The sequence below is a fragment of the Pinus tabuliformis genome, chromosome 6, assembly GCF_031772625.1.
Source record: "Pinus tabuliformis cultivar Carrire ecotype Pingquan chromosome 6, CPIR1, whole genome shotgun sequence".
Taxonomy (NCBI): domain Eukaryota; kingdom Viridiplantae; phylum Streptophyta; class Pinopsida; order Pinales; family Pinaceae; genus Pinus; species Pinus tabuliformis.
Genome location: NC_142292.1, coordinates 17,867,669 through 17,881,324, shown reverse-complemented (window position 1 = coordinate 17,881,324; position 13,656 = coordinate 17,867,669).

Genomic DNA, 13,656 nt, shown 5'->3' with positions numbered 1-13,656 from the left:
ATAGTTTTTCTCGACACTGCTCTCGAGCCTCTCATCCTAGCCTGAGCTGTGCTCTGTGCATTTTCAGTGCCTTGTCCTCCCTCCTGGTCACCTGCACCCGAAACAGAAAGCAATGCATCATGTTAGAATAGGAGATTCTTGGATTTGACATCGTCTCATCATGAGTGATTACAGGAACAGGTACATTGATGAAACATGGCGTGACAACGAATGAGATGAAGAAGGAGCACATGCTAGAAGACTTGATCGTAGTTGAATGAACGTATGAAGCACAAGGAGCAGCAAACAATAGGGACACTTACACATGCACCATTAGGAAAAGACCAAGACCATCGAAGACCCCACACACTTTTCCATGCGGAGGTGAAGACATGATACATCGAGAGCACATCCATCACTCAATAGAATAACAGCTCGACACGGGCACCACAATAAGCCAGTACATGTCACTAGTGTCATGTCGAGTTATGTCATGAGTTGTCTTGGCCACATCGCTATTATGGGCCATACTTATTGTAATAAAATGTAATGTAATGTGAAAGTCTAAGAGACGCACATATGAAGTTGAAGAGTCATGTAAGTCGAAAAGTCATAGGAATTCAAATAGTCATGAGGGAAGTCGAAGGGTCACAAGGGTCAATTATTCCCCTTGGCTATATATACCCCCTCATAGTATGAGAAAAGGACTTTTCACCTTGGGTCGTCCCACATAGTCTTGAGAGTGTGTAGTCTATTCTTTAAGGAATGAGGAGTGGCTCCAATGTCCCACTATTGGGGCTAGTGATGTATGGTGTATCGATGTGTCTTAGAACTTTTGCTTAATTCAAAAGCCTGTCTTAGGCTAGCAAGTTTTAACACATGTTTTGTATCCATTTGTAAGACTATTCTTTAAACATTTGTAATGCACGTTTGCTTAACCTGTACTAATATAGTTGAACTACTTCGGTTATTTTAGTACTTACATTGTTGAAGATGTGTTGTATTTTTATCATTGTTGTCTCGTCCGTGTGGACTACTCCACCTGACATTAAACATACCATATTTGTTTTCTGGTAATAACAACCGTCACATCTGTGTGGACTAATCCACCAGGTGGTGTACATGTTGTCCCCTTCACCTTAGTTTTAACGACTACCACATCTGTTGTTAACTACTCTGATGGATGTCATATAGACCCTTGTTGGTTCACGCGTGTCTCTCCATGGGTGGTACTACTAGCTCTCATCTAGAGGCTCACTTTACTCTCTCACTTTACAGTAGGAGAACCCGGACACAAGTTACATTACGCACTCACCAGGCATACTCACCTCGTTTTTTGAAGTTACAATCATAACACTCTCATGTGTTGAACATCAAGAGCTAAGGAAAATCTCTAAGATAATGACAACCAAGCCATCGTACCGGATGGTATTCCTACAAAAATGGTGTGAGATCTAGTTGGGACTTCATACCGGGGAGATCCCTTTGTTGGTGGGTCCATCACCGTCAACACGATCTTGGTATTTGGACTTGGTTAGTTCATTTTATGACTTTTAGGAACCCTCTCCTATGGCCTTACTTATTTCCTTGATATTATCTCACTTTAATTTATCCTCCCATGCTAGATTGTCTCACTCCACAGACATAATTATAAAGCTTTGTTGTTGGGAACTCATTGTATTTTTCTAGTCATTATTAGTTATATAATTTTGACTTGATATGATTGTTGACCAAAAAATATGATTTCTATTCAGCATGAAATTTCACATTACATGGCTTCCTATGAAAATAAAAAAGTTTCTTTAAGAAACCTTTCAAACAATCATTTCAATCAAAGAAGACTAGAGGAGTCAGTAAGAGTATTGCTCTTACCATTTCAAAGAGTATTAGAGAGACAAAGTGAATGGTTATTTTAGGTTCATAGTGACTTATCAAATATTAGAAGAGTATTTGTCATTAATATTACTTCACTTGGCTTTAGTTGAAAATGGATATAGTGTTTTTAGTTTTCGTATTGGTTAGGCCTTCCTCATTTAATTTTGATTGTTAGGGCTAATTTATTTCCAAATTTATAGTTTGACCTAGCCTATTATCACCCACCAAAATTTTTCCTAGTCACCCATTAAAACTAGAGGGCCCAACAAGATATTGTTAACACACAACTAGATTGAATTCGATTTTGTTTGGATTTTTTTAGGATACCAATATTTTAGCCTTTTGGGAGCTCATACCAAACTTATCTTGTATGTTTGAAACCCTCCCATTTTAGAAAAATACTTTTCTACCATGATTAGAATATATTTTTTCAAATGTGAGTGCAGTGTGAAAAACATTCGATCTTGACCCATTTCACTTTTCACTAGGCAAGATCCATATGAGCTAGGCTGTGCATAGAATATAAAAGGAATTTAGTTTCCTTTTAAGAATTTATAGGAAGATTTTCAAGAAACCCTCATTTGCCAAAATTTGAGTTTGTATGCCTAATCTACAAAGTGCACAAATAATGTGTTTCTCCACGGCCCAATTTCATAGTTATGACTTCTTTGAACACATATTGTTTTAAATCAAACTCAAAGGAAACATTAGGCATGGTGATGAAATGGTATATGATATATGTAATTTCTACCCTCAATTATTGACTTAATAATGAACTTTCACAAAATCATGATTAGTTGTAGTATAGTAGTTTAATAATAGAGTTTCACAAGTTAAAAGCATTATTTCTTTTTAACCATAATTGAAAAATATACATTTTAGATGATATCTTATGTTGAGGCCTTTCCAATTGCATAACCTTTCCCTCATTACAATCAAGAATGACTCACTAAGAGTTGTCACAAATGTCACAAATCACTGAATTAGTTTAAGTTTATGGCCTATGCAACATGCCCAATAGATTCTCTATGTAGTTGAGTTATTGCAGAATAAAATTAAAATTCTCATTTGTCATTTTCAGAATAATCATCAACAATTTTGTGATGATGCTTTGTTTAGCTCATTTTGACACTATATGACTAAATGACAACCTTATATATGTGAAGTTAATAAATCACTTGGAAAATAATAATAGTTGTTGTTGTTGTTATTATTATTTCAATTTTGATAAAATAATTTTAGATTTTTATTTTTATTAATGTTTAATAGATTTAAGGTTGAGATAAATTTACATAATCATTTTTGGATTTTGTGCTTCTAATTGTTAAATATTCGTTTTTGAACTCTTTTGCATCCATATTTCCTTATTTCAATCAAAATTTAAGTTGTTAAATTAATTATTTAGGGTTCATAACTAGGGTGGTTGGGTTGACTCATCATTCTCCTCCCCACATAGGTTGAATTCTCAAATGTTGACCTGTTTTCATAAGGCTAGATGGGTAGATGATCCTTTGGTTAGATGTCCACTCCAATGTGCCTTGTTGGATAAACTCTTGGGTTATAGTGGAAACATGTAGGTTTGATCTCAAGCCTAGCCTAGATCACTCCAATAAGTTATCAATTTTCATGGTTTAAAAAAACAACCATTTTTATTACTTTTCCTTTATCGTGTTTTTTTCCAAGTCTATTTATTCCCCACCTTAAATTTATTTCTAAATTATTTTTACCATATCATGGGTTTCCTTGTGATTTCATAACCTACCTTACCTTACTAAAAGCTACATTACTAAATTGGAGCATAGTCCCTTCCAAAAATGATATTGGATGTGCCTACAACCCATGGAATGCTCCAAGATAATGTTAGAGGGTAACTTGATTTGATACCAATTGTTGGAAGTATTGAGAGGGGGGTAAATCAGTATTTCAAAATTTTCAAAATTTTAAGCATTAAAACAATTACAAATAACATTACATCAAAGTAAAACAAGATATATATGAACAATATATTTATATTACAAGGGAAGCTACAACTTCTCGTTTACCAACTAAAACTAGAAGGGCTACAAACCCAAGATTTACCATCTCCTACTGGAAGGAGGCAACAACCTCCTGAAGGAAGCTATAACTTCCTTGCCTAGCACCACCCTGCCACCCTCTAGAATAAAATAATAAATAAAAATTCTTGGGCTCCTGTACCAGGGATAGTGACCCAAATACAACAATATACAATCACTACTATCTCTTCCTAAACATATTTAACTTGAGATCTACTCCATTAAGTATGCAATTGTAACTTTGACCTCCAATGCAACAAAATAGATTCTAATTATACCTTGAATCAACTGCATTATATATGCCTTAGAACAAACCACGAATTGTGCTTTTAGTAGCTCAAATCTCCCTCAGAAACTTTGTGTCAGAAAAATACTATTGATTTGCCTTGAAAATGTAACTTGAATATGTTTTAAGACTTCTACAAGGATGATATCAGGCACTGCTCCAAACTTCAATAAGCATAACTTTAAGATCTAATCCAAAATCCTATAAGAATGATTCCAAAAATGACTTCAAAAGCCATGCCAAAATCCTTTAAAAATGTGTTAAGATTCTTTCCATAGATAGCCTCCCCAATCTAGTCTCTTTTTACTTTCATTTCATGAGATATGAACCCTAAAAACACTTATTTTCTTAACTTCTTTCAACAAATCTGAATTTTTCTTGAGCGAATTGCTAAAATGCGTCCTCCCCACACCTATATATAGTGCATTTGGGGTCTAAACTAGGCCAACTTGTCCACTAGCTGAACTAGCTTGTGCAACTAGCAGAATGTACAATGAATATTCCAAAAAGAATATCTCCTCAACTGTGAGGAGTTAAGGGGAGATCCATATACCATTGGAAAGGCCTCGAAATATTTTTCTAACCATATATGTTATACTTCCATTTGAGCTAGGGAAATGAAGTAAAAATTTCATTCAAAGGTAGGGTATACAAATTGAGCATAAACAATCCAAAAATAATTTCTCTTCAACCGTGAGTATTAGAGGGAGTACCATATAGAATTGGGAAGGTCATGATGATGGCTACCTGATGATATAGTCCTTCCTTCAATTTTCTTTGTATTTGACCACCCCTTCCTTGATTTTCTTTTGACTATCAATTTTTCTTTTGAGGGATTAAACCCTTTTTATCTTTAGGGCTTCTTGAACTATTATCACATGCTTTGATCATCCCAAAGCTAGCCACCCTCCCTAATATTAGGGATTTGACATCAATTACAACATTACTCAACAATGACCCTATTGTAACCCACTATTAAATGTGTTTTCAGTTGTTAAAAGGGCGAGAAATAATAGTGAATTTTGAAGCCATCTCCCAAGCCATAGAAGCTCTCTAGCTAAGTTAGACCCTCTCTATTGCATAGCGCTCGTGATAATATTTCCAACAGTATATGGAAGTCCAAAAATGGACTTCTGGATCAGACGTTAGAGCAGATTAAATCTACCCTCTGAAATCTAGAAAACAAAGAGGAAGAGACCAAGGGAAGGCTAATCACAATCACAGTTTCCTAAGAGTAGCGGCAGGGGAAATGACAAAGCAACTTGCAATCAATGATCGCAAACGGCAGAGGTCCCAGGCTCATCGCAACTGGCAATCAGAGGTCCCATCAATCAAGACATATCGGTGGGGTAAAACAACGATCGGTGATATTGCACTCCGGGAGGACATCACAAATTGTAATTGGTGATTTAAAGGTTCAGGCTTATTGGTGATCGGCAGGTCCGAGGCATTGCACATCGGTGAATTGGTGTGACGGCGGGGTTACAACTCCAAAACATTGCGACATCGCGATGTTGTGATATGATAGTGTAAAGCACTAGGAGGGCTGAAAAATGATTAACAAAGAAAATCAGTGAAAATCCAAGGGTAGGTGGCCCCTTTTCTCTCTCATCCAGGGGGCACGTGGCAGAGCAGGATTGGTCCCGATAAAGACATGTGGAAGCTGATGTCAACATGACGTGCCAATACGGGGGACACATGGCATGAAGATTTGGCATTTTCAGGGGTCCTATGGGGGCATATCCGGGTGATACGCGTCACCACTCAAGAAGTGCCACGTGATACTGATGACATCATCAATCTCACAAATCGGTGATCAGAGGTATCAGCGCATTGGACATCATAAGGAATGTGCCAATTGGAAACCGTCGATAAAGGGGCTCTATTACAGGGGTTAGTTGCAACCACTTGGAGGGCCAAAGGACCAAGGGCTAAGCAATAAAGGGGCCAATCCTGCACATTGGTGATCGCACAGGTCAAAGTTCCTCCTCCACCAAAAACTCTCCCAACTTGCGATTTCGAGATGCAGGAACTCTCCTGGATGAAATATTTTATATAATAGATTTAAACAGTTGTCAGGTCCTTCCCTTTTCAAAGGTCGTAGATTAATTAATCGCCCCCCATCTCTGGACAACCCATATCAACTCTGCCCAGATCGATGGCTCCCTAGCCTTTTCGCCTCCCCCCCCCGCCATGTTTCCATTTATCGGTGGGGCGGGGGTCCGAAAAAATGGTTTCCCCACTGGGCCACACCGCTACATGTCCCTCTCATATCATTTTGCCCCCCCCCCACTTTACACTTATCGCTCATGCCCCCCTCAGAAAACCACTCATCCTCACACTCTCTCCTACCAACGGTCCCAGAACCCAAGGAGTAAAAGCTTGGTCGTAGCCCCCGGTCAAATGAAGATAATTACAAAAAGGGGCTAAATCATAAGGGGACAAGGAAGATTGAAGCTTGCCAGTTTTGTAATATTTTTAAGTGAAAAAGGCCAATAACGAGAACCCCCGATTTAGAGCTAAGGTGATATTACTGGGCATATCCTCGTCCTGATAGCATTGTACAAAGCTTTAATGGTGGATGGGTCGGTAGCTAAGATATTGAACGAAGGCATGAGGCAATGGCACATCGATATGGGTTAATTCTATAGAAGCTCCTTCAACAAGAAACCTAGGACTACATGGGTCGCCAAAATGGATTCAACTGATTCACTACACATCTGTTGTGAGTAAATGATAGTATGGGAAGCTTAGGAAGACTTAACGCCTTAGTGTGGAGCTCCACTCAGTTGCAAATGTAAAGGACTACCCAGATAAACTCTACTTCTAGTCTGTAACAGACAAACACAGTCGAACCACTCACAGCTTTGGAGGACGAGCGACTCAAGTAGTTAAGGCGAAAGTGAAAGGAACCTATCAATCAACAGGAGAAGCACCTCATGGAAGAGATGTGGTCAGATGAAGGGTGATCATAAGAACAACATAGGGATACTTCCTCCATCATATTTCAATTTTCTTTATTTCTAATTATTCTATAATTTCGGTTTATTTCCAATAAGGGAATCAAGTCTCGATTGTAATCATTTGGGCCAGCAGAGTTCTCGCACACCGAGATAGCTGGAGCTCTGGCTAAGATATTTTGTAACTGTATTCCAATCTCCCCCTCTTCTAATAAATAGGGGGAAGAAACACTTAATAAGGGTTCTAGAATTTTGCACCCGACAGTGGTCAAATTCTGTGATTCCACTTTGGTTCTAAAGGCTTGTTTGTGAGGGACTTGAGTTGTAGATTGTTGATTGTAATGGACTAATTATTAGGACCCTTCAAGTATTAATGAATCTATTATGGTGATTCCAAGTAGATCAATGCGCAGTATGTTTTCCCCTTTGTAATCTCATCTCATATATGTTTTTCCTTCTCTAAAATAGTGTAATGAACTGTCAGTTTCTCCTTGGTTCATGGATTTATCCACGCTGCTAAATAAAGAACAGTGCCTGTGTATATTACAAATTTAGTTGTGTTATTCAATAGCCTACAGTACCTGTAGTAATTACAGATTTACTTGTGTTATTAGATTAACCTGCAGTACCTATATGAGCACATATTTACTCACATTGTTTGGTGAAAGAGGTACCCATGATGTATATGCATGAAACCTTAATTTTCACTCCACTATTTCCACTCTTTCATCTCCTCCCTCCTCCATATTTCTATCGGAAAATCGTGGCTTAGGATTTTGTGTTGCTTACAACCCTATGCATCGAATTCCACCTTTCTGCCAGAACATTGTTGCTTAGGATTCTGTTCGTTTACAACCATACACATCTATTTCCCTCCTTCTCCTCCTCGCCACCAAAACTAGCCATTTCTCTTTGAAGTTGGCCTGATTTACCCCGTGATCATTTGGATCCATGTATCAACTTGAGTGATCTGGATTTAAACAGGAACGCAACAAAATATAGAGATAACCATATACACAAAGATGCAGTGGAAATAATACTTCATTTCATTAATGTAAAATACTGAAATATGCTTACAAATAGAAATGGAAATAAACCAGCTACGACGATGGTAGCTTATCTCTAAGAAGAGATGTGGTGGCTACATGCCTCTGAACTGTGTTACAACGAGGCTCAAAGGCTTATTTATTGTTGAGAAACAATGAAAAACCCTTAACATCCCAAAACCTAACCCTAGAAGACGAAACGCCAAATTGTGGGCCCCGTTTGGGTAAATTGGTACATCAATTTCCCGGGGTCGTAACTTTGGCACCCGATCTCCATTTGACACGTACAATAGCTAGAAGATCTATCCGAGAAATATAACTTTGGGAAGAGAAACATCGGTCCATGGACCCATGTTGCTCCCAGATTTCCCCAAAAACATCGTTTAGGGCCTCAAAACGGATCTGGAAGTTCAGGCCCTAAAAAACTGCTAAAAATAGTAAATTGTGCTAAAATTACGGAAACTGAAAAACTAAAAGAGACAGTCATGGGGGTCCAAATGGGATAGGTGGGTGGCCACCAACATCCACCTGGATCATTCCTCCCCCCTTAGGAAGCAATGGTCCCCATTGCGTTAAGTTCCTCCATCTGCTGAACTTTGTCCCTAGTGAGCTGTTCTATAATCTCGGGTGTGTCCAGTAATGGTGGGAAGCATGGTCAAGGGTGGTACACATTGAACACTTGGTGCAGGCGAAGGAATGGAGGAATGATGTGCTCCAAAGCATTATTTCCCACATCCTTAGTAATGGTGTAAGGACCATGTCGGCGTGGTCGGAGCTTCTGATGGGCTCTTGTAAGGCGTTCTTTCTGCAGATGCAACCAGACTTTGTTGCCCACCTGAATATTGTGTGGCACCCCTATGGGTGAGGAGAAGTTATTCCTATGTTCTGTCATGACTGTATTCCTTTGTTGTTGCTGTTGCGTGGAGGAACCCTTCGCGGGGGTCATGGATGTGGTGACGATATTCCCCTTACTTTGGGAGAAAATCAGATAGAAAATGAATTTCCTAGTCTGGGAGATGAGCTTGTTTCCTTTCTTAGTAGAAATCAAAAAGGTGGCGGTAGGTGGGGCTATCTCCGGTATCCTGTATAATGAATTATCCAAAGAAATAATGACAACGCGAGGCCTTGACTCATACATAGCATGTTGCTTCCACAAGTATGGCTGGCCTAATAATACATCACAAACATCCAGAGGTGTAACATCACACAATACCTCATCTGTGAAGGGCTTGATGCTGTAGGGAAGGCGGCACTGCTGGCAAACTTTGAGATCTCGTCCTTCATGAAGCCACTTGATACTATACGATTGATGGTGTGGTGTAGTTGGTAGGCCCAATTGCTTCATGACCTCTACTGAAATGAGGTTCTTTTGGCTGCCACTGTCGATAATGAATTGCAGCGGCGAACCCTTCACCCACATCTGTGAGTGGAAAAGACGTTCCCCCTCCTCTGGATCTTCGGGCTCATTCTTCTGGATCTTAGTGATAGCAACAGTGACACTAGGCTCCGTATCAATGATCTACTTCCCTTTGCCATTCCCCTTGTCAGGTTCTGACTCAGGGTCGGAACATGCATATGATTCTGAAGCCTTCAACTTGGCCACCAGTGACTGCTTGGTCTGACACTCACTTGTGTTATGAGTGGGACTCTTGTGGAACTCACACCACTTTCTTGTGTCCTTCTTCGACTTCGTGGTGTTGTTCTTTTCTTACGGCTTCAACGGGTTGTCTTGGGTCACCCCACCTTGGCTTTTTCGTTTGGTCTTCATATTTGCAGATCCAAAGTATCGCTTCTTCTGTTTTAACTTTTGCTCGATTTTGACAGCGTATCGGTACGCTGTGCTGAGTGAGGAGATGTTCAAGAACTCCATCTCTTCCTGGATGTATCTGTGTAGGTAGCCGCGGTATTTGAGTACCAAATGCAGCTCAGATTCCTTGATACCCAACTGTGTGTGAAGGGTATGAAAAATGTTTATGATCTCTGGCACATCTTGGTCCCTTCCCCACCGCAATGTGGTCCATTTGATGTATTTGTCCTCATAGCTTTTGACAGGGTAGTACTGCTCCTTGACAACATCCCAGAATGAATCCCAAGTGGGTGCAGCTGAAAATAGTGAGCCTATACTTTCATTCTTCTACTCGCAGTAAGTTTCCCACCAGTCCTTGACGTGGGGGGCTGCTTTGAGAAGAGTGAAAACAATCTTTTCCTGAATCGAAAATTCATGAACAGAAAAATATCCATCTAGCAGATTTAACCATTTATCTACGGCATCTGCATCTATTTGACCCTCAAAGATGGGGATTTCAAAATTAACTTGTCCCTTAAATGGTGTGGTGTTTCCAGAGTAGATGTGGAAGCCGATGCATCGCCTCTGGGTAGCCGCTGAAGGATCTGCGCAAAGCTATCCATCATTGCGTTCCTTTGCCACTCGAGGGCTTCTTCGAGCAAGGTTTTGATAGGATCTCATGCCCCCTCATCTTTCTTTTCATCCGCCATGGGAGGCCGTCAAGATTTGCGAGGCTGGTCTTGTAAAGGTTCGACTAGTTCAAGCCCTAACTCTTTATATCTCGACCTCATTGGGGACATGCAAAGAAAAATAGAGAAAAAGAAGACCGCTCTGATACCATTGATCCGGATTTAAACAGGAACGCAAAAAAATACAGATATAACCATATACACAAAGATGCAGCAGAAATAATACTTCATTTCATTAGTGTAAAATACTGAAATATGCTTACAAACAGAAATGGAAATAAACCAGCTAGGGTGATGGTAGCTTATCTCTGAGAAGAGATGTGGCGGCTACATGCCTCTGAAATATGTTACAATGAGGCTCGAAGGCCTATTTATTGTTTAGAAATAATGGAAAACCCTTAACATCCCAAAACCTAACCCTAGAAGATGAAACGCCAAATTGTGGGCCCTGTTTGGGTAAATTGGTACATCAATTTCCTGAGGTCGTAACTTTGGCACTCGATCTCCGTTTGACGCATAAAATAGCTTGTTAGAAAGATCTATCCAAAAACTATAACTTTGGGAAGAGAAACATTAGTCCATGGACCCATGTTGCTCCCATGTTTCCCAAAAAACGTCATTTAGGGCCTCAAAACGGCTTCAGAAGTTCAGGACCTGAAAAACTACTAAAAATAGTAAATTGTGCTATAATTACGGGAAATGAAAAAATGAAAGAGACGGTCGTGGGGGTCAAAATGGGATAGGTGGGTGGCCACCAAAATCCACCTAGATAATTGATTTTACCTGCATGACAGGCTATTGAACAAAGCCTCTTTTATTATATTTTTAACTGCATGACAACTGGAGTATTGCACAACCCCCTCACAGATAATATTCCATGTACTCCTCTATTTAAGATGTCTTAGGCACTGATCCACAATCAACCCAAAGGTTGTTTCTAGGAATCTTTCTATGTCTCTCAAAGCACTTGTGCTATGACTACTGTTAAAAGCGACAACAGACCCATTCACCCTTTGACATCAATGACAACTTTCATCCAATAGATCTCATTGGCCACAATGGTTCAAATGAGGTTGGTGATAACATTGATCACAATTCCACTTCATGATATGTTCTCAATTTGGGTTATAGACCCATTTGTTGGTCCATAAAAATGAAAAGCATGAGTTTTTTATCATCAGCAAAGGCTGAATCCATAAGTGCAATCAACAGTTCCATTTAGGCCATTTGGTTGCTTAACTTCCCCAATAAGCTTGTTATCATATTTCATTGTTTGAATGTCATATGGCATGAATAAAAGCACACTAAAGTTTTGTAGAGATCCAATGTAGTGACAATGAAAGAAACAAACGAAAATCCACATGCACTACATCCAAAAATTGGTACAAGATGGGGTCATTGACTTACAATATTGTCCCACTCCTCAATAGACTATTGAAATCTTCATAGAGACTTTCACAGAGTAGAAGTTTCATTTTCTGCGAAATTGCCTTAAGGTGAAGGAAACAACTTCCTAACAATTGTATTTCTTTCTTGGTATTGTATTTTGAAGGGGGGTTTGTTTCCGTGTGGTTTCCCTCATGGGTACCTTACATGACTTATTTCTTAGACTCATTCATTCTCGTATTTCTAGTAGTGCTTCAAGGGGAGTATTGGAGATAACATACACTTAATTGTACTTTCGTTAGACTAGTGAGTGGATACATGCATGACAACTTCATTATTATCACCAAGAGAGAATTGGAGAAGTGCATGCATGAGTTCTACTAATATGCACTTGCATGTATAGTTAATTGATGACTGCATGGCCAATTAACTAAGACTATCTCCACTTTCATGAGATAGTTAACTAATAATTAGATGGCCAGTTAACTAGGAGTAGGTGTTAATTTTCTTTAGTGCATGTTCACATCTCTCTAAATTCACTACTAGACTCACTATTATATTAGTTCAACCATGTAGAATATATTGCATTGAATTGTATTCTCTCATAATTTTCTTTTTTTGTATGAATAGAATTCATTAATTCTTTTCTCTATCAATTTTCTTTCTTCTTTCCTTGCAAGTTTTGTTCATTATTTTCTAGCTAGATCCAATCTGTGCAAGTTCAACTACAATTTCACAAATGATAAATATTAGAAATTGAAGTAGTGAACTTAAAATTCTATTCATTGTAGACTTTTGGGTTATCTAACTATCTTATATCTCTTTCTGTCTTACCATAATTCATGCTTTTTTGGGCGCAAACATTGTATGAGACAGGAACAAGAATATTTATGATATGCAATCTAGGCACTTTATGTTGCATGCCTCTAATGATTAGTTTATAAAATCTTGATAATGGAAGATAAGTAGGTTACGCTAATGGAATCATTTCATATTTCAACAAAAGTTTGGAAAATATGGTCAAAAAGAAATTGCAGAATTAGTTTTCGGACAAACAATTTGTTCTAAATGATACCTATGTCATCCTTAGATAAATAATAAGCAATCAATATTATATCTTATATCCTTATTCACTATGTATTCTTTTATTATATGTCAATAAAAAGGTTGTATTTATGAGTTTTGTGAATGTAGGATTCAAATATGCGAATGAGAGTAGTTGTATATTGGAGAACTTAAGAGTGGAATTCCCTTCTTGTCTCATTTTGCAATCATGTTTTCACCATGCAAAAGGATGTGAAATTGTGGTTGAACCTGGACAAACCAAATTATCTAGAAAACAATGGAAAAAACTTGCAAGGAAAGAACAAATAAAATTGATAGAGAAAAGAACTAGTAAATTATATTCATGCACAAAAAAGAAAATTATGAGAAAATACATTTCAATGCAATATATTTTACATGGCTAAACTATTATAGTAGTGAATCTCGAGAGATGTGAACATGCATTAACAAAAAATGACACATAGTCGTAGGTAACTAGCCATGTAGTCATCAGTTAACTATCTCATGCAAGTGGAGATAGTTCTAGTTAA